The 24,131-nt window shown below is 45.7% G+C and overlaps 1 protein-coding gene and 1 long non-coding RNA gene across 8 annotated transcripts in view; one reads left to right on the plus strand and one right to left on the minus strand.

Annotated features, from left to right (window-relative positions):
- THRB (thyroid hormone receptor beta) overlaps positions 1–24,131 on the minus strand; it is a 432,236-nt gene that overhangs the window by 245,621 nt on the left and 162,484 nt on the right. The gene's annotated exons all lie outside the window — the stretch shown is intronic.
- Positions 9,444–16,783, plus strand: LOC148773727 (uncharacterized). Its single transcript, XR_016036479.1, has 3 exons — positions 9,444–9,581; positions 15,765–15,896; positions 16,755–16,783. It is a non-coding gene; the product is annotated as an uncharacterized LOC148773727 (long non-coding RNA).

Here is a 24,131-nt window from a genome sequence, read left to right on the forward strand (position 1 = left end):
TTCTTTGAATTTATCTTATATAAATGATTATGGATATCTATCCATATTTATACGTATATAACACACACACACATTCACACACATGAAGCCTCAGTGACAAATATGCTCATATGATGTTACCTATAATGGCAAAGGGCTCAAAGAATATATGATTAATTGCTAAAGTGGTCATCTTTGAGTGGCGGGTTATTGGGATTCAAATTTTATTCTGTATGCTAAGTTACTTCACTTGTGCCCAACTCTTTGCAACCCTATGGACTGTAGCCTGGCAGACTCCTCTGTCCATGGATTCTCCAGGCAAGAACACTGGAGTGGGTTGCCATGACCTCCTCCAGGGGATCTTCCTGACCCAGGGATTGAAACTGCCTCTTTTACATCTCCTGCATTGGCAGGCAGATTCTTTACCACCAGCACCACCTGGGAAGCCCTTTATTCTGTATGTGGTGGTGTGTGGTTTAGTCGCTAAGTCGTGTCCGACTCTTGTGACCCCATGGACTGCAACCTGCCAGGCGCCTCTGTCCATGGGATTCTCTGGGCAAGAATACTGGAGCAGGTTGTTATTTCCTTCTCCAGGGGATCTTCATGAACCAGGGATCAAGCCTGGGTCTCCTGCGTTGCAGGCAGATTCTTTACCAACTGAGTCACGAGGGAAGTCTATTTATTTTATGTCTTACCATATTGTCCAGATTTTCCAAAATAAAGACAAAGGAATTGAAAAGAACACATCTGTGCTTGTACTTATTACTGAGACACTGGTGAATCTCCAGGCACACATATGATCAGGCTCTGAGACTCTATAATATCTCATGAAACTGAATATCTAACTATATATGTGTGTATATATACACACACATATATTTATGAACAGCAATTTCATCCTCAAACTCAACAGAAATGCGTACACATGTTCACCAAAAGATCTATACAAAAATGCCCATAGCTGTGAAGAAAGCTGATCGCAGAAGAATTGATGCTTTTGAACTGTGGTGTTGGAGAAGACTCTTGAGAGTCCCTTATACTGCAAGGAGATCCAACCACTCCATTCTAAAGGAGATCAATCCTGGGTGTTCATTGGAGGGGCTGATGCTAAAGCTGAAACGGCAATACTTTGGCCACCTCATGCGACGAGTTGACTCACTGGAAAAGACTCTGATGCTGGGAAAGGTTGGGGGCGGGAGGAGAAGGGGACGACTGAGAATGAGATGGCTGGATGGCATCACCGACTCTGTGGACATGAGTTTGAGTGTACTCCGGGAGTTGGTGATGGACAGGGAGGACTGGCGTGCTGTGATTCATGGGGTCGCTGAGAGTTGGACACGACTGAGCGACCGAACTGAACTGAACTGTACTTCTCATAGCCCAAGCAGGAAACAATTAAAATATTCATCATCCAGTAGAAAGGATATATGCCCACAGTGAAATATAAATCACAAATGATGGAATGCCTCACAAACATAATATTAAGCAAAAACAAGTCAGACATAAGGAGTACATTCTACATGAGCCCCTTACATAAAACTCAAAGAAAGCAAAACTAATCCATAGTGTTAGAACTCAAGGAAGTTCAGTCTTTGGGGGCAGAAACTGAGGGGGACGAGGGACAGTTTATTCTTCCTGTCAACGTTCAACTTCATGATGTAAATGGTGGCTGGCTACACGGGTGCTATTACTTTGTGAAAGTGTATCAAGCAGTATGCTGATGACTTATATACTTAGTTGCAACACATTAAGAGTCCCTGGAACCATTTTCCCGAGTAACCCCCATTTTTAATGTAAAGGAGACATGCATTTTCCTGTATGTTTTACTGGAACGCATGTACATTTTGCTTCAAAAATAAGTTAATTTATGAGACTTTAATAAATAGTTCATGTTTCCCACTTAGCAGTCATAAAAACATTGACATGCATGGTAAAGAGCCGTGATAGGACCTAAAGTACACACAGGATAAATTTCAGACAGCTCGTGGAGTGTAGAGCAATGCTGTCAGTGATGTGAGGTGGAAAGAAACAGCCTTAAATTACCAGTCTTCTTAAAGAGGTTGCTTAGCATGTTATTCATTTTTCCTCTTTGTAAAGAATAGCAAAAAAAAGTGTGTGTGTGTGCATAGCTGCAGGAAATGACCAGCAAAATTTGTATCTTGGTTCCCTCCTACCACTGGCTTCTAGAAAACTCAGCCATAAATTTGTGCACACCCGCAGGTCAGTGGTTTTCAAACTTTCTTTTTACTATGGCCACAGTAAGAAACACTTTATATCATGATCCAAGATACAAATACACACATACATTTGTTAACATACAATTTGGCAAATAATACCCTTACTTTGTGCAATATCCTCTGATATTTTCTCTTCCATCCCATTCTATTCTAGCCCTTCATATCCTATTCCATTACAAACTGTGGCCACTCACTTAAATGATTTAATGGACCAAGGTTGCCACTAAATTTGAAAGATATTTTCTAGAGTTCCTGGCAAATATAAGAAGGTACCGAATATATAATGGTATATGTTTGCATACCAACCCAATCTCCAGCTCATTATTAGCGTCTGTCTCTGTTTTCTTTTGCTTCCTGCTTTTTCTTATCCTTCAAACTTACATTAACTTATTCTAGTATATGGATCTTTCTAAGCTATCATCATCTTTTCCAGAGCAAGCTCCCTGAACTGCTTTCAAAGTCATGTGATAATCAGTCGAGACAGAACCAGGAGAGGAAGGTCGTCCCAAGGCGGCAGGGCCTGCTCCTCGGGCAACAGGAACCCCGGTTCCAGTAGGACACACACTTCTGGTGGCCGCGCTGCAGCACTCTCTGCAGAGAGGGCCCTTGGCGATGGAGCCGCGAGACGGGAGCTCACCTCCAACTTTCCAGGGAACAATAGACACTCCTGCTTTCCATGAAGTTCTCTTGCATTTCCGACAGCTGGGGGAGAGAGCGCCAGCTCATTCCAAGAAATACAAAGACACTTTTGAAAGAGGAACAAAGGGTTCTACAGTTGACAATGAAGAATAGTATGAGCATCCCTGCATCTCTGTGATAAAGGGGTTCATGCTCTTGAGTTTCCTTTATCTCTCTTTTCAGAGTGTAAAGTCCTTCTCAGGTCATCGAAGTGGTGTGTCTACAGGAGAACGAGCAAACATGTTGGGAGGAGCCAGTCCAGGCATGTGAGAAGAAACTTTATCTTTCTCACCCGGGGAACACATTTTGCCTTAATAAAACTTAAAAAAAAAAATCTCTCATGTCCTATCAAACAAAACTTCCCTGCACAAGGTTCTTGGATCACTTTTGGGCAAGATGCCATCTTGGCTTATCCTCCACACCCCAAAGAAAGAAAAATATGTTTTGGGCCAGAGCACCAGGGTTCACTTTGGTAGCGCTGTTTTTGTGAGGACAATATTGTGAGCTACAGAGAGATGTGAATATGACTGGTCCTTTCCCTTTAGCAAAAAAGGGAACATGATGAATTTAAGAGGGCCGAAACAGCTTAACTCTTTCCTAGGACAGGGGGCCTAGGCTTCGTTTCTGCTTTCGCTCCAAGAGAGCATGGATGTTCCCAAGGAAATAACCAAAACTGCAAACTAAGATTTACATGCCCGGATGTCTACAGAAGTATTCGTCTTAGTGGCATGAAGTCAGAAGCAGTCAGTAAGTTCCAGGCTGGCAGGAAGACTTTTAAAAAGTAATTGTGCAATCATTAAAACTAATGCTTACAATGTGAGAAATAACCACAATGAAACGTTCAATGTAAAAAGCAAGATGAAAACTACAGGAAACAAAATATGGATTCAACCATGTTAAAGCATGTATGCATTACATTTGCACAGAAAAAGACTTGGAAAAAGCACTCCAAAATGCTAAGAGGAGCTACAAACACTGGCTAGTGAAATCAAGAGTGAACATTAAATGTACTTTTTATTCTTATTTCTTAGCTATCATTTATATCTTTTTACTTGTCTCTTATTATCTTTTTTTTCCCAAAATTTCCACTATACACATGGATTGCTTTTACAACTAGATAAAAGCCATTGTAAAAAATGTATTGATGTATTTCTTTATAAATTCTAAATTGTTTTTAAACAACTGTAATTTGTTCATTCACTGACTCATGAATATCTGGAAACTTTGCTCCTTTTCTTTTGACTCATGACAACTTCAGGAGTTAAATTTCTAACTTAACACGGAGAACAGAAAGACTGAACGCCTCAGTGAATCTTGTGCAAAGACAGAGAAGAGTGAAGCATAGGTTCTTACCCTCTGAACATATTTGTATGAAGGAAAACCAACTTAAAAGACCCAGGTTTTCAAATGTATATCTTTTTCATGTGGATTGTGTGGACCAACTTAATACTGTAGCTTATTAATAATATTAAAGGTTTAGATGGCCCATCTGCAAGCCCACCCAGTTAATGTAAATGTCACACACACGCATGAATTCCCTTGGCAGAGTTCCCCAGCCTTACAGCAACTGATGTTGTCCAGCTGGCTAAGGCAAAAGCAAGCAACAGAGTAATCTGTGTGTGTGTGCTCAGGCGCTCAGTCGTGTCCGACTCTCTGCGACCCCAGGGACTGTAGCCCACCAGGCTCCTCTGTCCATGGGATTCTCCAGGCAAGAATACTGGAGTGGGCTGCCATTTCTTCCTCCAGGGGATCTTCCCTACCTAGAGATCAAACCTGGGTCTCCAGCATCTCCTGGATTGACAGGCTGATTCTTTACCATGGTGCCACCTGGGACACCCAGAGTAATCTCTGCACTATTTGAAAAGGAAATGAAGGCAGTTCCAAAACCTGAGGCTGCCGCCCTCGAGCCTGGGTCACGGGACAGTCACCATGAGTTCAGTCAGCTCATCAGCTCAGTATGGGAGACCATGTTGCACTGGCAGATTCAGGGAGCAAAAAACAACGTTAATCTGGTTTATCATTTGTTTCTCTGACTTTGTATATTTGATAAATAATTCCATATGGCCAAAAAGAAAAATTCCATAAAATCTGGTTACTAGCAAGCCACCTGACCAATTAAGAGATTTTCTCTTTCATTCCCTAATTGAGCTAAAACAAACCTGAATAAAGCAAGTGCATGAAGCAAACTGTAAGGACAGATGCTCTGGCAACAAAGAGACCCGATCCCTCTCTAAACTCTACTAAAATTTTAAAGCCAGTCTCTCAGTAAGGTGGATGGGGCACCTCCTATGGTTTGGCAGCCGATGCCCTGCTCTCGATCAAAGTTCCTAAATAAAGAGTGTTCAAGAAATTTCCAATGCTATCATAGATTGAATAGAAACTTGTTTACTTTGAAAAAACAAGAGGCATAAAGGGTTACTGGGACCTATCCATTCGGTTTTCTAGTTTATAAAGGTAAGGTATACTTTTTTTTAATGGTTTTTCCAGTATTCATGTATGGATGTGAGAGCTGGACCAAAGAAGGTTGAGTGCCCAAGAATTGATGCTTTTGAACCGTGGTATTGGAGAAGACTCTTGAGAGTCCATTGGACAGTAAGGAGATCAAACCAGTCCATCCTAAAGGAAATCTGTCCTGAATATTCATTGGAAGGGCTGATGTTGAAGCTGAAACTCCAATACTTTGGCCCCCTGATGGGAAGAACTGACTCATTTGAAAAGACCCTGATGCTGGGAAAGATTGAAGGCGGGAGGAGAAGGGGATGACAGATGATGAGATGGTTGGATGGCATCACCAACTTGATGGACATGGGTTTGAGTAAGCTCCGGGAGTTGGTGATGGACAGGGAGGCCTGGTGTGAGGCCATGGGTCACAAAGAGTCGGATACTACTGAGCAACTGAACAACAACATCAAACTTTCTGACACCTAGAGGCCTTTTCCAGTCCTCAGGCAGAGACATTCGCTACTGACTTTGGAACAGACACCCTGGGTGGCTGCTGGAGGCGGGGTTGGGGGTGCTAAGAGAAGGCTGTCTGAGCGGACGAGGAGGGGACACGGTCATATTCTGTCTGCGTTTCCGCTGTTTCAGGGCCAACCCGTGAGTAAGCGTGAAGAAACCCACACAGCCAGGCTGCATGGAGGCCTCAGTGTGGAACCAAGATTATGACCCCCCACCATGTGAAGGCACTCCGGGGCCCCCATCCTCCATGGCCCCACCCTAGGCAGCTCCCCGCTCCGGCTGGCTCTCGGCGAGTCTGGACAGAGGAGGCCAGAAAAGGCTCAGGATGTAAGGGGGAAGGTCCACACGGATACACATAATCATGTGAACTCAAATGCAGGACAGAAATAAAATCTCTTGCGCAGAGTAGAATGCGAGCTAATACATACAGAAGGAGCAATGGAGTTAGAAAACCACTGATGGGTGTTAAAACTAGTTGCTGAAAATTTGAGGAGGAAAATGGTATTTGTATTGTCTCAGGGTGCTTCCTCCCAAATAACATATTAATTCCGAAGAGGAGAGTGGTAACCTTGCCTGGGGAAACCTGGCAGACAGCACTCCAGCCGAGTGATGAAACCCAGCATCGCCACTGGTGGAGTAAACTGACCTCACGCGTCCCGAGAAGGGCACAAAGTCACTGCTGCGGTCTCTTTTCCGAAAAGGCACCACCCGAATCTAACATCGAGGAAACGTCAGAAACCCAATCCTGCAAAAGAATTTGTCCGTATCTTTCCAAAACATCAAGAAACACAAAGAAAGCCTGAGGAGCTGTTTCAGAATAAGGAGACATGACAACTAAACGCAACAGGAGATTGTGGAACAAATCTCGGCCGAGAAAAACGCTGCTGCCAGGAAGACTGCTGGGCAATTGACCGAACCGGAATACGGAGTGTTGATCAGATGACAGTATCAAGCCAATGCGGCACTTCCTGGGCTTGATAGCTGCACTGCGGTTCTGTAAGAGACTGCCCTCCTTCTGAGAAAATACCACCGGAGCAGTTACAAATGAGGGCGAAAGAGACGGGGTGGGGAACGGAGATCTGATGATAGGAAACCAGTCTTCCCTCCACCCTGGAATTCCTCCCCAGGACTCAGAGACCGGGGCCTGCTGCGGGGGCGGGGGGCGGCCATCGGGAAGTGAAGCCCAGAACATTCCAGTAAAGGGAGAAAGGGTGTGTCCCACAGGGTCACAGCAACACAGACACACCTAAAACACACGCACACCCACCACGTACACACCCCCCCACATACACACAGCACTCTCACACCCCACACACACCAGATACACACACAACCCACATACACACCCCACACACATCCCCACATACACACATACCACTCTCACACCCCCCACACATCAGATACACACCCCCCCACATACACACCCCACACACATCCCCACATACACACACAGCACTCTCACACCCCCCACACATCAGATACGCACACACCCCCCATACACACACCAGATACCCCCTGCATACACACACACCCCACATACACACACCCTATGCACACACACACACACACACCCCACACATCAGATACACACACACACCCCACATACACACCCCCCCACATACACACAGCACTCTCACACCCCCCACACATCAGATACACACACACCCCACATGCACACCCCACATACACACACAGCACTCTCACACCCCACACACACCAGATACACACACACCCCACATACACACACCCTATGCACACATACACACACACCACCTACACACCCCACATACACAAACACACACAGCACACACTCACACCCCACATACACACACACCCCACATAAATGCACACCATTCTCACACCTCCCACACACATCAGATACACACACACCCACATACATACACCCTATACACACCCCACATATACATACACACACAGCACACACTCCACCCCTTCCACATCACACACACACACCACACATACACACCCCCCACATACACACACACCACTCTCACACCCCCCATACACATCAGATACACACACACCCACATACATACACCCTATACACATCACACACACACACCACACATACACACACCCACATACACACACACCACTCTCACACCCCCCATACACATCAGATACACACACAACCAACATACACACACACACACACACCCCACATACACACACCCTATGCACACACATATGCACCCCACATACACAAACACACACAGCACACACTCACACCCCACATACACACACACCACTCTCACACCCCCCACACACATCACTGACACATCCTGGATACACACCCAAAATACACACACACACACCACACATACCCTGCATACACATACCCTGAATATATACACCCCACATACACACACCACACACACACCCACATACACACCACACACTCACACCCCCACACACACATTGCTGACATCCTGCATACACACACACACCCTCAATACACACACACACCATGTATACCCTGCATACACATACCCTGAATATACACACCCCACATACACACACTGCATACACACACACTATACACACACACATCACATACACAAACACACACAGCACACACTCACACCTCCCCCACATCACATATACATACCACACATATACACATATCACATACTGACACCCCCACACACATCGCTGACACACCCTGCATACACACACACACATACCCCAAATACACACATACCATACATACCCTGCATACTCACCCTGCGTACACACACCCTGTATACACACACCACACACACTGCATACATATACCATACACCCTGCATACGCACACCACACACACTGCATACACACACACTATACACACACACACACCCTACATACACACCCCACATACACTCCCACCATCCCCCACAGCACAGGGCCCACACACGCACAAACTCAGGCCCACACGAAGGACAGCCTGGGGGTTCGGGGAGTTTCTGTACGCTCAGCCACTTTAATGTCTGCAGGAGTCCGGCTGACCCTGGAAACCCCTGAATAACTGCTCTGTGCCTGGTATTGTAGGGCTGCTTTCTGGGCTGAGGGGAACAGTTCTCACAAGTTCCTCTCCTCATATTTCCGCTTGTTTGTTCTGAGAGCTGGCCTGAAGGCGCAGCTCTGGTGACAGCCGTCCCAGGAACGTGTGGCCACAGGGCTTCCCGAGCTGCCTCCCCGCCGGGCTCCCCGTCTGTCCACTCTAGCCTCTCCCCGACTGCAGGGGAGACACCCTGGCCCCTTGGGCAGACTGTGTGGGCGTCTGTTTGGAGTAGGTTGTACGGGAATCCTTCTCTAGAGCACGCCCTGCGGAAATACAGATGCCTCCCGGAGAAGCAGTCCGAGAAGAGGGTGCACGGCAGAGATGAAACCAGGGCCTGAAACTTCCTCCATTCCGAATTCCAGACACATCTCCGTAAGCCTTAATGTTGTCAATAATTCAAGTACTGGCGAATCTAGACCCCGGAGGGATCTTGTTAGAGTGCAGACTCTGACCCAGTAAGTCGGAGCCTGAGGTTCTGCCTTTCTCACCAGGACCTGCTGACTCTGCCCACCTGCTTCTCAAAGAGCGCGGTCCTCGCCGCCGGTGGCGTTAGCACCCGGCACCGGGGCAGTGCGGCACGCTCACGGCTGTTTCTGAAGACGAGAAAACTCAAGCTCCGTGTGACCAAATCACTTTGCCACGGTGACAAGGCAAGCAGATAAAAGGTAAAACTTAAACTCCAGCCTCTCCCACCAGATCACCCTGCTCCAGCGTCCTGTCCCCTAACTCCACCCAGGTCCCCAAGAGAATGGCCACCTGCAAGGGGGCCAGGAGTTGGACTGGCGGAGCTGGGAGCAATCTCAGCCACGTGGTCTGCAGGGAGTCCCTGGGCTTTCTAACAGTTAAAGCAGTTCATTCCGTGTTTACAAGAGGCTGCCAGCAAATTGTTCTTGTTCAGTCCCCAGTCACGTCCGACTCTGCAACCCCATGGCCTGCAGCACGCCAGACTTCCCTGTCCTTCAGTATCTCCCTGAGCTTGCTCAAACTCATGTCCATTGAGTCAGTGATGCCTCCAACCGTCTCATCCTCTGTCGTCCCCTTCTCCTCCTGCCTTCAATCTTTCCCAGCACCAGGGTCTTTTCCTGTGAGTTGGCTCTCCCCATCAGGTGGCCAAAGGATTGGAGCTTCAGCTTCAGCACAGTCCTTCTGATGAATACTCAGGGTGGTTTTCATTTAGGATTGCCTGGTTTGATCTCCCTGTTGTCCAAGGGACTCTCAAGAGTCTTCTCCAACATCACAATTTGAAAGCATTAATTCTTCAGCACTCAGTCTTCTTTATGACCCAACTATCACATCCATACATGACTATAGCAAAACCCATAGCTTTAACTAGACGGACCTTTGTTGCAAAGTGAAGTCTCTGCTTTTTAATACTCTGTCTAGGTTTGTCAAAGCTTTTCTTCCAAGGAACAAGCATCTTTTAATTTCATGGCAGCAGTCACCATCTACAGTGATTTTGGAGCCCAAGAAGATAAAAACTGTCACTGTTTCCACATTTCCCCCCATCTGTTTACAATGAAGTGATGGGACCAGATGCCATGATCTTAGTTTTTTGAATGTTGAGTTTTAAGCCAGCTTTTTCACTCTCCTCTTTCACCCTATAAAAAGGCTCTTTAGTTCCTCTTCACTTTCTGCATTAGAGTGGTATCGTCTACATATCTGACGTTGTTGATATTTCTCCTGGCAATCTTGATTCCAGCTTGTGAGTCATTCAGCCCAGTATTTAACATGAGATTGCTGGGAGAAATATCAATAATCTCAGATATGCAGATGATACTACCCTTATGGAAGAAAGTGAAGAGGAACTCAAAAGCCTCTTGATGAAAGTGAAAGAGGAGAGTGAAAAGGTTGGCTTGAAGCTCAACATTCAGAAAACAAAGATCATGGCATCTGGTCCCATCACTTCATGGGAAATAGATGGAAAAACAGTGGAAACAGTGGCAGACTTTATTTTTGGGGGGCTCCAAAATCACTGCAGATGCTGATTGCAGCCATGAAATTAAAAGACGCTTACTCCTTGGAAGGAAAGTTATGACCAACCTTGATAGTATATTAAAAAGCAGAGACATTACTTTGCCAACAAAGGTCCGTCTAGTCAAGGCTATGGTTTTTCCCGTGGTCATGTATGGATGTGAGAGTTGGACTGTGAAGAAAGCTGATTGCCGAAGAATTGATGCTTTTGAACTGTGGTGTTGGAGAAGACTCTTGAAAGTCCCTTGTACCGCAAGGAGATCCAACCAGTCCATTCTAGGGGAGATCAATCCTGGGTGTTTATTGGAGGGACTGATGCTGAAGCTGAAACTGCAATACTTTGGCCACCTCATGCGACGAGTTGACTCACTGGAAAAGACTCTGATGCTGGGAAAGGTTGGGGGTGGGAGGAGAAGGGGACGACTGAGAATGAGATGGCTGGATGGCATCACCGACTCTGTGGACATGAGTTTGAATGAGCTCCGGAAGTTGGTGATGGACAGGGAGGCCTGGCGTGCTGTGATTCATGGGGTCGTGGAGAGTCGGACACGACTGAGCGACTGAACTGAACTGAACTGAACTCTGCATATAAGTTACATAAGCAGCGTGACAAAAAAGCCTTGACATTCTCCTTTCTCAATTTTGAACCAATCTGTTGTTTCATGTCTGGTTCTAACTGTTGCTTCTTGACCTGCATATATGTTTCTTAGGAGATGGGTAAGGTGGTCTGGTATTCCCATCTCTTTAAGAATTTTCCAGTTTGTTGTGATCCATATAGTCAAAGGTTTTCACTCAGTCAATGAAACAGATGTTTTCCTGGAATTACTTGCTTTTTCTTGATCCAGTGCAATTTGATCTCTGGCTCCTCTGCCTTTTCTAAAACTAGTTTGTATATCTGGAAATTCTCAGTTCACATGTTGCTGAAGCCTAACTTGATGGAATTTGAGCATTACCTTACTAGCATGTAAAATGAGCTCAATTGGATGGTAGTTTGAACAGAGAAAGTTATAAATACATAATTTTCAGAGAATAATATATAGTTTAAAGCTAAACCTATTGAGAATGATCAGTTTTCTGATTACGTTATAGTGTTACTGTGCATTTTTTTAAAAAAGCATTAGCTTCTTTATTTGATAATTAGTGTTGTATATATTCAACCTTGTGTGAGCACGCTTAAATACAATAAAATTTTGGAGAACTAGAGATTTGGAGTGTCACAGACTATACCTCCAAATATTCCTCTCCATCTCTCCATATCCTAAAAAAATCCCTATTGATTACATTGCATATATTCTTGATCTTTTCTGGGTCATGCATCCAGTGGGTCCCTTGGGGAGTCTAATATGGGCAATCCTGTGGTTGCTATTGCTTTGCTTTGTTTCCAGAAGGTGCTCTTCTGGAAGGTGCTTTCCAGAAGGTGCACAGTTCTACAGACAGTCCTAGGAGGTTTATGGACCTCTTGAGATCCTCTATGGGCTCCTATGATAAGTACAAGTGGTGTCCAATCTGTAGGAGGTCACCTAAGATCCCATAAAACTTGTCCTCCAGAAATGGTAACCAGGGGTCCACCCACACTTTCTAGAGGGATGCATAAATGAACAGTCCTTTCTTGCTTGCTTTTCAAACACCCCCACATCCTACTACTGCTGAGGTACCAACACCTTGGAGTTTCCCTGGTCACTCGTTGTTAAAAAAAAAAAAAAAAACAAAACCAACGAACAAAAGAACCCACCTGCCACTGCAGGAGATGTGGGTTCCATCCCTAGATTGGGAAGATCCCCCAAAGGAGGGCATGGCAACCCACTCCAGTATTCTTGCCTGGAGAATCCCACGGACAGAAGAGCCTGGTGGCTTATAGTCCATGGGGGTCACAAGCGTTGGACACAACTGAGCAACTAAACTACAACACCTTGAATCCTCAAGCAATAAATAGCTCTGACCCCACCACTGTAACAGTCCATAGGGTCGCAAATAGTCGGACATGACTGAAGTGACTTAGCACTCAGGCTAACACTTTATCAACCCAATGTGAATTCATGGTCAAAGTCATTAGAAGGGCTGTATCAGAAGGGCTGTGCCAGCTACAATGATGTCAACTGAACATGCAAACAGAAGAAAACAGAATACTCGAGGCATTCTTCAAGAACACCGAGAGTACTGGAAGCCTTCCCGATTCTGAGCTCACTGCAGACAAACACAGCAAAGACGGGCTCTGGATACCACGACCCTAAAACAGTTCTTGTTGGGAGCGGAGGAGGGGGATGGGACAACACGGAATAAATTACCCTCTAGCAATATTCGGCGGCTCATGTTTTTAAATACAGCATTAGGGCTTCCCTAGTGGTGCAGTGGTAAAGAATTCACCTTGCAATGAAGGCGACAGGGGTTCAAACCCTGGCCCTGTAGGAGTCCCACGTGCTATGGGACAACTAAGCCCCTGCACCACAACTCTTGGAGCCCAAGCCCCGTGGAGCCTGTGCTCTGCGACGAGAGAAGCCACCGCAGGGAGAAGCCCGCACCCCGCAACTAGAGAGTCGTTTCTGCTCGCCTCAGCTAGAGAGAGCCCGCGTGCCGCAACGAAGCCTCCACCGTCAGAAAAGAAATAAATTAATCAGATGAATCTTAAAAAAAAATGTCATCACTAGCTACCATTCTCAGTGCTGCTACTGCTGCTGCTGCTAAGTCACTTCAGTCGTGTCCGACTCTGTGTGACCCCATAGACGGAAGCCCACCAGGCTCCCCCGTCCCTGGGATTCTCCAGGCAAGAACACTGGAGTGGGTTGCCATTTCCTTCTCCAATGTGTGAAAGTGAAAAATGAAAGTGAAGTTGCTCAGTTGTGTCCGACCCTCAGCGACCCCATGGACTGCAGCCTACCAGGCTCTTCCATCCATGGGATTTTCTAGGCAAGAGTACTGGAGTGGCTTGCCATTGCCTTCTCCGCCATTCTCAGTGAGCCATGGTCAATAACGTACCCAAAACATAAAGTTCTTTCTTGGTTTGCGGAGCCTGGACTGACGATTGAAACAAAGACAATGGGCTGGTAGCCTCGAATCAACGTTGTGGTCTGTTTCTCTCCTGCTTTTCGGTTCTCTGTTTATCTTAGTATAAAATAATATACAAGAGAATACCAATATTTCAGGTTCGAAATCTCCGAGCTTCCAGGAATGCTCAGAGATCAATTCGCTCAGATTCCTCCACTGGGGAAAGGGAGGAGCAGCAAGGGGAAATGACCGTCTCAGTGTAACACTGTGCCGATGCTGGGAGCCCTGTCTCTTTCGCTGTGAGAATATTAATAGATATACAGTCTATGTGGAGCTAAAATAAATAGCAAGGGAAGGGAGTCTCTAGAGCTGCCTCTGTCGAAGGGCCTGGATCATCCTCCCAGAAGTGTTCTTTGTACACACATGCATTGATTGATATCTCTGCATCCTTTTTTTTTTTCATAGAAGAAGGACCATGATAAACCCTCTCTGGCTCACTCTGTTTGGCTCTTGGTTTGAATTCTTTCCTATTGATATATTCAAATACCCTTCCTTCTAAACGGGCTGCGTTGTATTTTCTTGGACTTCTTCCGCTTATACTTTATTAAAGCTCTTTGCTAATGAGGTTCTTCACGATGTTTGCTATTCTTTTGCACGACAAGCCATGCTGTGCCAACCAAATATACTTTAACCGTTGCTGCTAAGCTGCTGCTAAGTCACTTCAGTCGTGTCCGACTCTGTGTGACCCCATAGACGGCCTCCTACCAGGCTCCCCCGTCCCTGGGATTCTCCAGGCAAGAACACTGGAGTGGGTTGCCATTTCCTTCTCCAATACTTTAACCGTATGCATCATTTAATACACTTCTCTCTCTCGTTTCCACCACTTGTTTTTCTGGAAACTTCCTACACTAGAGACTGCTCTCCATCATTTTTATCTGTCACTTCGCTTTAGTTGCCTCCGCAGGATTTATCACCACCTGAAACGGAACGTATTTGCTTGTTCACTTTTTGCTGCTTGTAGCTGCTATTAGAATAGTAACTCTATGGGATCAGAAACTTACCTTTATTCAGGGCTGTGTTCTTAAAACAGAGAACAGTGATTGGCTTTTGGTAGGGGCCCAATACGTCAGGAAACAGTGAATGAATGTTTCACACATTTTTCCTATTGGATTACTGGTCTTCCTCTTACTGATTCTTAAAGGTTCTTTATATGGCAATTAAATAAGCCTTTGTCATATGTCCTACTCACATGGTGTCCAGTGTGGAGTTTATCATTTCACTTTGTTGAGGGCATTCTTTCTGCCATTAAAGAATGGTTTAATTATTGTACACTTAAGCATAACATATTTGTCTTTTCTAACTTTCATGTTTTGTGTCTTGGTTTGAAAGGCTTTATGCACTCCAGAGTTATTTTTAAAAACTTGTCTGGTACTTTCATGGTTTGTTTTCATGTTGGAATCTTTGATTCATTTGGAATTTATTTTGGCAAAGGTAGTGGCTATGTAATCAGCTTTGTTATTTTTTCCCAAATAGTTAGCCAGTTGATTCAACATGAATTAAAAAACAATTCATCCTTTCCTCATTGCTCCAAATGCCATCTTTATCATGTATCAAATTCCCATAAATATTTACATCAGATCTCGTCTCTGGTCAGCTCTGTTAACTTGCCTGTCCATTCCTGGATTGGTACTAATTTATCTTAATTCGCTTCGCAATATAGTGATTTTCACATCTGGGTACGGCTGGGCACTCCTGTTTGTCCTCTCTCCGCCCTAGATTTCCTGTCTGTCTTCACGTGCTTATTTTTTCATAAGAATATCAGAAGCTACAGAGCCAGTCAACCCTCCCTCCAAAAGATTACCTCATTATTTTATTGCAACCAGATTATTTTACAGATTAGAAAGAAATGACATCAATACAAGAACGGGCTCTCCTGACCCTTGGATGCTTCCTGTGCTCTCCCAAGCTCCTGATACACCCAAGTGAAACTCAGCTCTCTTCAATGAAAGGATGATGGCTTCATTTGTGTGCGTATGACATTGGCAGAGATGACCCAAAGGCGGAGCTCAGCCAGAATTATCCCACTGACACCCTCCGTGTGGCTTCTCTAGCGTCTGGCAGCTGCAGGGTCGTCCAACTTCTTAGATGGTGGCTGGACTCAAGAGCAAGTGCTCAGAGCACACAGGGGCAGCTGTGTGGCCTCAGAAGTCCCCTTCCCCCATTTGCCACTGGTCAAAGTGCTCCCATGCCACCAGATTCAAAGGAAGGGGACATAGACCTCCACCTCTTGCTAGGAGAGGGCCAAGGAATCTGTGGTCATGTTTTAAAACTATTGCAGCATCTATTAGTAGAATATTGGACAGTTGCCTTCTTAATTACTGCTGACTTTTCTACCATTTTTCTTCCATGTCTCCCATTTCTTACTCTGGAAACACTGACATGGTTCAGAACTGGAAAGTAATTGATTTTTGAAATGAAGTTTTCTGTTGAGTTGCATTACTAGCCCATGCCTGAGGGGAGCCATGTCCCCAGTGTGACTCTGGCTTTCTCTATTGGTGTCTTCTGCCCCCTCCCCATATACCCACAGTATGGCTGCTGGGATCCGCCTACCAGAGGTGTTCAGGGGCAGAGAGAGTCAACTCAAATTCATCAGTTTTTAGCAATTTGTTATTTGGCATCAATTTTGTATATGGTTGGAAAGAGAAATAAAATGAAAAGCAAATGTTTTGAGAATTCATTGTGAAATGCAACCACTTATTCCAAAGACCCTCCCCATTCCTGGCTGCTCTTTCTATTGATCCATGGCCTTCTTTTAAAGACCTTAAAGATGTGCCCTGGTAATTCACTGGGTACCTTACTTCATCCTCTTTTCTTCTGTATTCCAGGATAGCAGCAACATTTACTGAATACCCACTGCAAAGGTACTTTATATATGTTTATCATTGCATTTATTTTAAAAATTTATTGGGGGATGGTTGATTCACAATGTTATGTTAATTTAAGGTGTACAGCACAGTAAATAAGGTTATATATATAAAGTTTTAGTCACTTGGTCATGTCTGACTCTTTGAGGACCCATGGACTGTAGCCCATCAGGCTCCTCTGTCCATGGGATTCTCCAGGCAAGAATACTGGAGTGGGTTGCCTTTCCCTTCTCCAGGGGATCTTCCCCAACCCAGGAATCCAACCCAGGTCTCCTGCATTGCAGGCAGATTCTTTGCCATCTCAGATATACACACAATCTTTTTCAGATTCTTTTCCCATAAGGGTCATCACGGAACATTGAGTAGAGTTCCCTGTGCTCTATAGCAAGTCCTTATTAGTTATGTATTTTATATATAGCAGTGTGTGCATATTACTGCATTTAACCCTAACTTCAAGGGTGGGAGTTGCCCAGCCCATGTTAGAGCTGAGAGCACCGCTACTCAGAATGATGAACTGAATTGTCTGAGTGTCTCAGAGCTCAACTTTGTGAGCTCTGCCCACACATCCTTGCCATACAAAATGCAGCCTTCTTACCAAGAGCACTGGCATCACCTGGGAACTTGTTAGAAATGCAGAACCTGGGCCCCAACCCAGACCTACTACATCATGAGCCATGTTGTAACAAGGCCCCCAGGTGAGGCGGATTAGCCTTAATGTTGGAGGAGCGCCGCTCTGTGTCCCAGAGATCTTCTGGCTGGAGTTCCATGGAGAGCTGCTAAAATATTCTAATGCCCGAGTTCCTGCCTGTTTCTCAATGCCAGTTTAACTGGACTAGGGTATGACCTAAGCACTAGGATTTTTCAAACCTTCCTGGGTGGTTTTCACATGCAGTTAAGTTAGAACCATGGCTCATACAGCTCACTTGGTACTAAGTGTATCCCGTATCTGCCTGTTTGCGTTTGAGCATTTTTATGCACGGTCCATGTCCCCGACACAAATATATTTTATGTAACAGTTCTCTTTTCAGGGGAGTCTCTTGCAGGAAATAAGCGCTCAGTAAATGCTGGCCGCTACTGCTCTTGGTGAAAACTGCGCCTTGATCGCTCTGCTGTGGGGCTGGGGCACCACGGCTTTCGGCAAGGTGCCTCACGTGACTCTATTGTGTCGTCAGGGTTGAGCACCACTGGGTTGGCTGCTGCAGCTCCAGCTGACGGTTGCTATGGAGAAACTGGGGTGGAGGAGTGCCAAATGTTCTGATTTCTGAAGAAAAGCCTCAAAATCCAGATTTTAGAATAAATGTTGTCAACAAATTTAGGTTTTTGACAAAAATGCATGCAAGTAAAATAAAACACATCTGTTTGTATGTATGTGTGCATTTGGTTAGGGATACAGGAAAGTCAATAAGTTTAAAGTCATTCCCTGGGGGGGAGGTCCATGACCCCCTCAGAATCTGATAGTTATAAATGCTTAAATGCCACCATTCCTGCTGCCTTGGAAAACACACACCATAATCATCGCACTTAACCATCCTTGCTTAAGAGTCATTATAGTGTTTCTGTCAATGGCGTAAGACACAGCCCAAACTGGAGACTGTCAAACCTTGGAGAATCATCACCTGTGCCTAATTTTGTGTTTTGCGCAATGCCGAGATGTGCCAACAGAACCAGGGGATGGGTGACAACAGGGAGGGGGCGGGCGGCACTCTGCAGTTCAGTAGAGAAAGTCGGTGAGTATCAACAGGTGCTATTGTCACGATTTCCACCCACTGCCTGAGCACCGTGTTTAGTGACAAAGCAAAACCAAGGAAAAGAGACCCAAGATGAAAACCAGGACAGGAAATGAAGGCATGCAAAAGAAAGGTCGCCTCAGAGGGAAAGTGTTCTGCCTGGCTTCAGCATCACCAGTGCCTCCTCTGTCTGGGTTTGTTTGCCTGGATAATGAACAGCAGGGCTTCTACTGGCGCTGAAGGGAGGTGAGGGGCACGGATGGAGTACCAGGGGCTTGGACCACACTGCCCGTGACGTTCGCAGCAAAACACTTCCAGGTGTTGAAGGCAGCAGCACCTTCTGCGGGCTTAACTGGGGCATGAGATGACCGGGGCCCCAACTCTAAGAACCCGCATCCCGGCATTTGTCTCGTGGTAGTTACGGATGCACAGGCAAGTCCAGCACTGACATCAGAGACGATAATGGTGCCACCATTGATAATCAGTGTGTGTGTGTGACCAGCTGCTCAGTTGTGTCCAACTCTTTGCAACCCCATGGAATGTGGCCCGCCAGGCTCCTGTGTCCGTGGGATTTCTCCAGGCAAGAATACTGGGGTGGAACAGTCTTTTGGACTCTGTGGGAGAAGGTGAGGGTGGGGTGATTTGAGAGCATAGTTCTGAAACATGTATATTATCATATATGAAACAGATCGCCAGTCCAGGTTCGATGCATGAGACAGGGTGCTCAGGGCTGGTGCACTGGGATGACCCAGAGGGATGGGATCGGGGGGGGAGGTGGGTTCAGGATGGGGGACATACAGACACCCATGGCGGATTCATGGCGATGTATGGCAAAAATCACATACAATATAGTTGTATGGCAAAACCCACTCCAATTAAAATAAATTAATTAATTAAAAAATAAATAGAAAAAAAACACAGTATCTCCACTGCGGTGGGGGGGGGTAGATTTTACCCTAAAGGAAAAAAAAAGAATACTGGGGTGGGCTGCCATTTCCTTCTCCGGGGACCTTCCCCACCCAGGGATCCAGCTCGCATCTCCTATGGCCTCTGCACTGGCATGTGGGCTCTTTACCCCTGGCACCACTGAGCCCGTGCACGACTACTGAGCCTGCACATCACAGCACTCAGGCCGGAGCACTCTAGAGCCTGCGCTCCACACCAAGAGAGGCGCGGGCTCGCACCCAAGAGCAGCCCCTGCTCGCCACAGCTAGAGAGAGCCCGGGCGCAGCAGCAGAGACACAGCACAGCCAAAGGCAAATACAATTTTTAAAAAGGAAATGAAAGAGAAGTCAGGTCTTGCTCTCCTCTCCATAGAGCGCTGCGTGGCTCCCATCTGACTCCGTGTCGGGCACGAAGCCCCTCCCGCAGCCGGCAAAGTCCCACGGCCCTTGGCTGCCCACCTTCCTCTTGGCCCGTTCTTTCTCTGACCTCACCTCCTCCCCTTCCCCCTCCAATGCCAACTCCTCTAACATCAAGGAACTCTGGCTATCCCTCAAACATGAAGTCTCTGCACTGCGTGCTCCGAGTTAGGATGCTCTTCTCCAGACATCACAAGCATCCTTCCATCATCATACCCAGTTCTCAGACCACTCTTTAAAACCGCGCCTCCGCACTCCCCTCATCATGTTCAGACATCCAGTGCTCTACTGTTTGTTTGTTTTTTTATTGTCACCCACTATGCGGTAAGGTTCATAAAAGCAGAGGTTTCCTTCTGTTGTGGTCACTGCTGTATTCCCAGTGCCTAAAAGAATGCTAGGCACATACCTGGTGCTCAATAAATGTTTTTAGAATGAATAGTGAATGAATTTAATCCCCACAACAGTCCTAAAAGATAGGCACTCTCATAATCCTGCTTTTACCCATGTATGATGTTTAAAGAGGCTGCAGTAACCCAAGATCACAAAAGAAAAATTTCTAGAGAGGAAAGGTGAATCTTGGACCATCTGACACCGAAGTTTGAAACACTTCCTGACCTACTCTGTTGTTATTTTAACCATTCTGGGCCTTTCTCGGGAAATAATAAACACAATAGTTATAATCTAGAAGTGGAGCTGTATTTGATACAGTTGAAACTAGGGCAGTTACTGGAAGCCAGTGAGAAAAGGAAAAGCGATTTTTGTCCCCTCTATTAGGGTAATTCTTAATTTTTAGAGCAGTTGATACCATTTCTTCTTCTTTTTTTTTATTTTTTTTAAGTAATTAATTTATTTTTTATTGGAGGCAAATTATTTTACAATATTATATTGGTTGGTTTTGCCATACATTGACATGAATCCGCCCCGGGTGTACATGAGTTCCCCCTCCTGAAACCCCCTCCTACCTCCCTCCTCCCTTTATCCTCCCTCTGGGTCATCCCCGCATGCCAGCCCCAAGCATCCTATAACATGCATTGACCCTGAACTAGTGATTCATTTCACATATGACAATATACGTGTTTCAATGCCATTCGCCCAAATCATCCCACCCTCACCCTCTCCCACAGAGTCCCAAAGACTGTTCTATACATCTGTGTCTCTTTTGCTGTCTTGTATACAGGGTTATCATTTGCATCTTTCTAAATTCCATATATATGCGTTAGTATACTGTATTGGTGTTTTTCTTTCTGGCTTACTTCACTCTGTATAATAGGCTCCAGTTTCATCCACCTCATTAGAACTGATTTCTTGAGTGATCATGTGTTGAGAAATTGGACATTCTGAAGTATTACAGTGATGGGAAATAAATCAAGGTTTAGCAAGTCCTATTTCCTTGGGGTAAGTAAGTCAAGGGCCACTTTGAACCTTAAATTGCTCAAGAATTTCATCTAGTATGAGCCAGTGGCAGGAATTTGAATCCAAATACATTGTAGAAAATGACCACATGTAATGCAAACATGGCGGTGGGAGTCTTAAAGGATTCTATAGAAAGTCTGTTAACTTCGCCTTGAAGACCACTTCAACACTCCCTGATCTAACAATAAATTGGATAGAACTCATGCCAAACACAGGATGCCCAAGAAGGCTGAATGTGCCTGAAGCCTTGGGGGCACTTGGTAAAATATTAAGCCATCTACTTGAGACGGCTTTCAGTGGGTCAAAAGGCTTAGTCCGTAAGGCATCCATTTATAGAGTGTTTGGCCAAATTAAAAAGTAAAGTTCAAAGAAGGGAACACTGAGACATTTTCTCCGGAAAAAAACTTTCAAAGACCTTTCGAAAATTGTCCGAGAAAAGATACGTGGCAGAAAACATCTTTTGGCAAATATGTGATGAATTAGATGAGATGTGTCTTAAGTTTCTAATATAATTTAAAGACAAGAAATAAATTGGTGGCTTGACATTTTAAGCTCACTATTAATCCACATGTCTGGCGTACATTGTCATGTGCGTGCATTGCCCCGTGCATGCATTCTCTATACGTGGTTGTGCTTTTGTGTACTTTACTGAACAGTACTTTACGCATGTGTGTGTGCTGCAATGCTTGTCATGTCCGACTCTCTGCAACACCATGGGCAGTAGCCCGCCAGGCTCCCCTGTCCATGGGATTCTCCAGCCAAGAATACCGGAGTGCGTTGCCATGCCCTCCTCATAGTACTGTGTAGAGAACAGTAACACAGTATCTTTCTTTCAGGCTAGGTCTGCAAGAGGACGACTTCATTGAACTCCTTGCTGCACAACGAGAAGCTTACTAATGAAGACCTGATGGAATTGGAGGCCCAGAGAAAGGGCGAAGAGAGTCAGGAGGAAGAAATACCTTAAGAGCCAAAGAAAAATGAACCAGGGAGACAGAATTTTCAGGGATGGTAGCAGAGGAGCATGTGAACAGACACACATCAAAGACCAGCTACAGTGGAGGGTTCCCACGAGTATCCTCAATTATCCGATATGTCACTGCAGAGATGACTTGATGGAGCCAAACTAAGCAATACTGTAGTGCTTCAGGACAGAAGGAAATCACTTTTTCTAAATGTCTCCTATGTGCCCGGCATTTCATATTTTAATAATAATGATAGCTAATATTCAGTGAGAGCCTTCAAGACTGAATGTCCCACAGATTATTTCCACTCCTTACAATGAGCAGTCCTCGGAAGCAGAAGTTAGCGGCATTTTACAGATGAGAAACCTGAGATTTGAAAAGGTCCAGTAACTGGCTCCACATTTCTCAGTTATAAGCCAATCAGAATCCAATACAGCCACAAAGCCTTCTGCTTCGCCACTTGTCTGAATGAAACAAGACAAATAATGTGATTTACACTGCTCCCTAGACAAAGGGCTACTAAGACTGTTGATTAGAAAAACTGCAAAGATAAAAAGAAGCAAATGAGAGAGGTCTGCCACCGCAGCTTATACCTTTGATGACACACAATGGAAAAAGTAGGCCTTGGGAAAATCTGACGGACACTACTTAAGTACTGAAACAACTTTTGGTGTTGCTTCAGAGAAGTAACAAATAAGCATATTACATCACTTTGCAGTGAGATAAGAACGTATAGACGTGTATACATCTTTGTCTATATTTTCTATACCAGAAAGGGCATTTTTTTTCTAATTTTACGCATCCTACTATCTTATTTCAGAGAAGGCAATGGCAAGCCACTCCAGTACTCTTGCCTAGAAAATCCCATGGACAGCGGAGCCTGGTAGGCTGCAGTCCATGGGGTCGCTACGAGTCAGACATGACTGAGTGACTTCACTTTCACTTTTCACTTTCACACATTGGAGGAGGAAATGGCAACCCACTGCAGTGTTCTTGCCTGGAGAATCCCAGGGACGGGGGAGCCTGGTGGGCTGCCATCTATGGGGTCACACAGAGTCAGACACGACTGAAGTGACTTAGCAGCAGCAGCAGTATCTTATTTGGACATGCATAGATATGCCAGAAGTGAAGGATTCCCCATGTCTAGTATATTAGAGGTGAATAGCTCCATTCAGAAACATATTTCCAACCTCTGTGTTTAAAAGCAAAATCATTTACCTGCCACCTGATTAGCCTGACCAATTTTGTTCATCTAGGAGCACTATTTCCTGCCTTTTCCACCAACAGTTACTGGAGAAAGGGCACCATTCCAGCAAAGAGCCATGGCGTCAAGGTCAGGCCCGCGAACCGGAGGCGCTCGGGGGCGCAGGAACAGGCCGGGCTGCAGGGGGGTTCTCCCCGACCACGCTGGAAACAGCCTGCAGAGAGGGAGCCTCTCGCGCTATAGTCACCCGCCAACTTTGCGTCGCTGGACTCAACAAAAACACACAAACCAAAGCTCCTCCACAGACTGTCGTTGTTGCTGTCCAGTCGCCCACTTGTGTCCGACTCTTCCCGGCCCCGTGGCCTGCAGCACGCCAGGCCTCCCTGTCCCTGCCCCCCTCCCGGAGTTTGTCCAAGTTCACGTCTGTTGAATCGGGGGTGCCAACCAGTCATCTCATTGTCTGCCGCCCTCTTCTCCTTCTGCCTTCAATTCTTCCACAGGCTAGAAGTGCTTAAACGACTTTATTTCATTATCATTTTAAATTAGTTTGTTTTTCACTGGGGGAGAATTGCAGCGCTGTGTTGCTTCCTGCCGTCCACCAGCACGCATCAGCCACACGAACACACAGGTCCCCGCCCTCTTGGGTGCCCCTCCCACCTCCCACCTGTCCA

Source organism: Moschus berezovskii, chromosome 26, assembly GCF_049115385.1.
Source record: "Moschus berezovskii isolate FMDL1 chromosome 26, NW_MosBer_1.0, whole genome shotgun sequence".
Classification (NCBI taxonomy): domain Eukaryota; kingdom Metazoa; phylum Chordata; class Mammalia; order Artiodactyla; family Moschidae; genus Moschus; species Moschus berezovskii.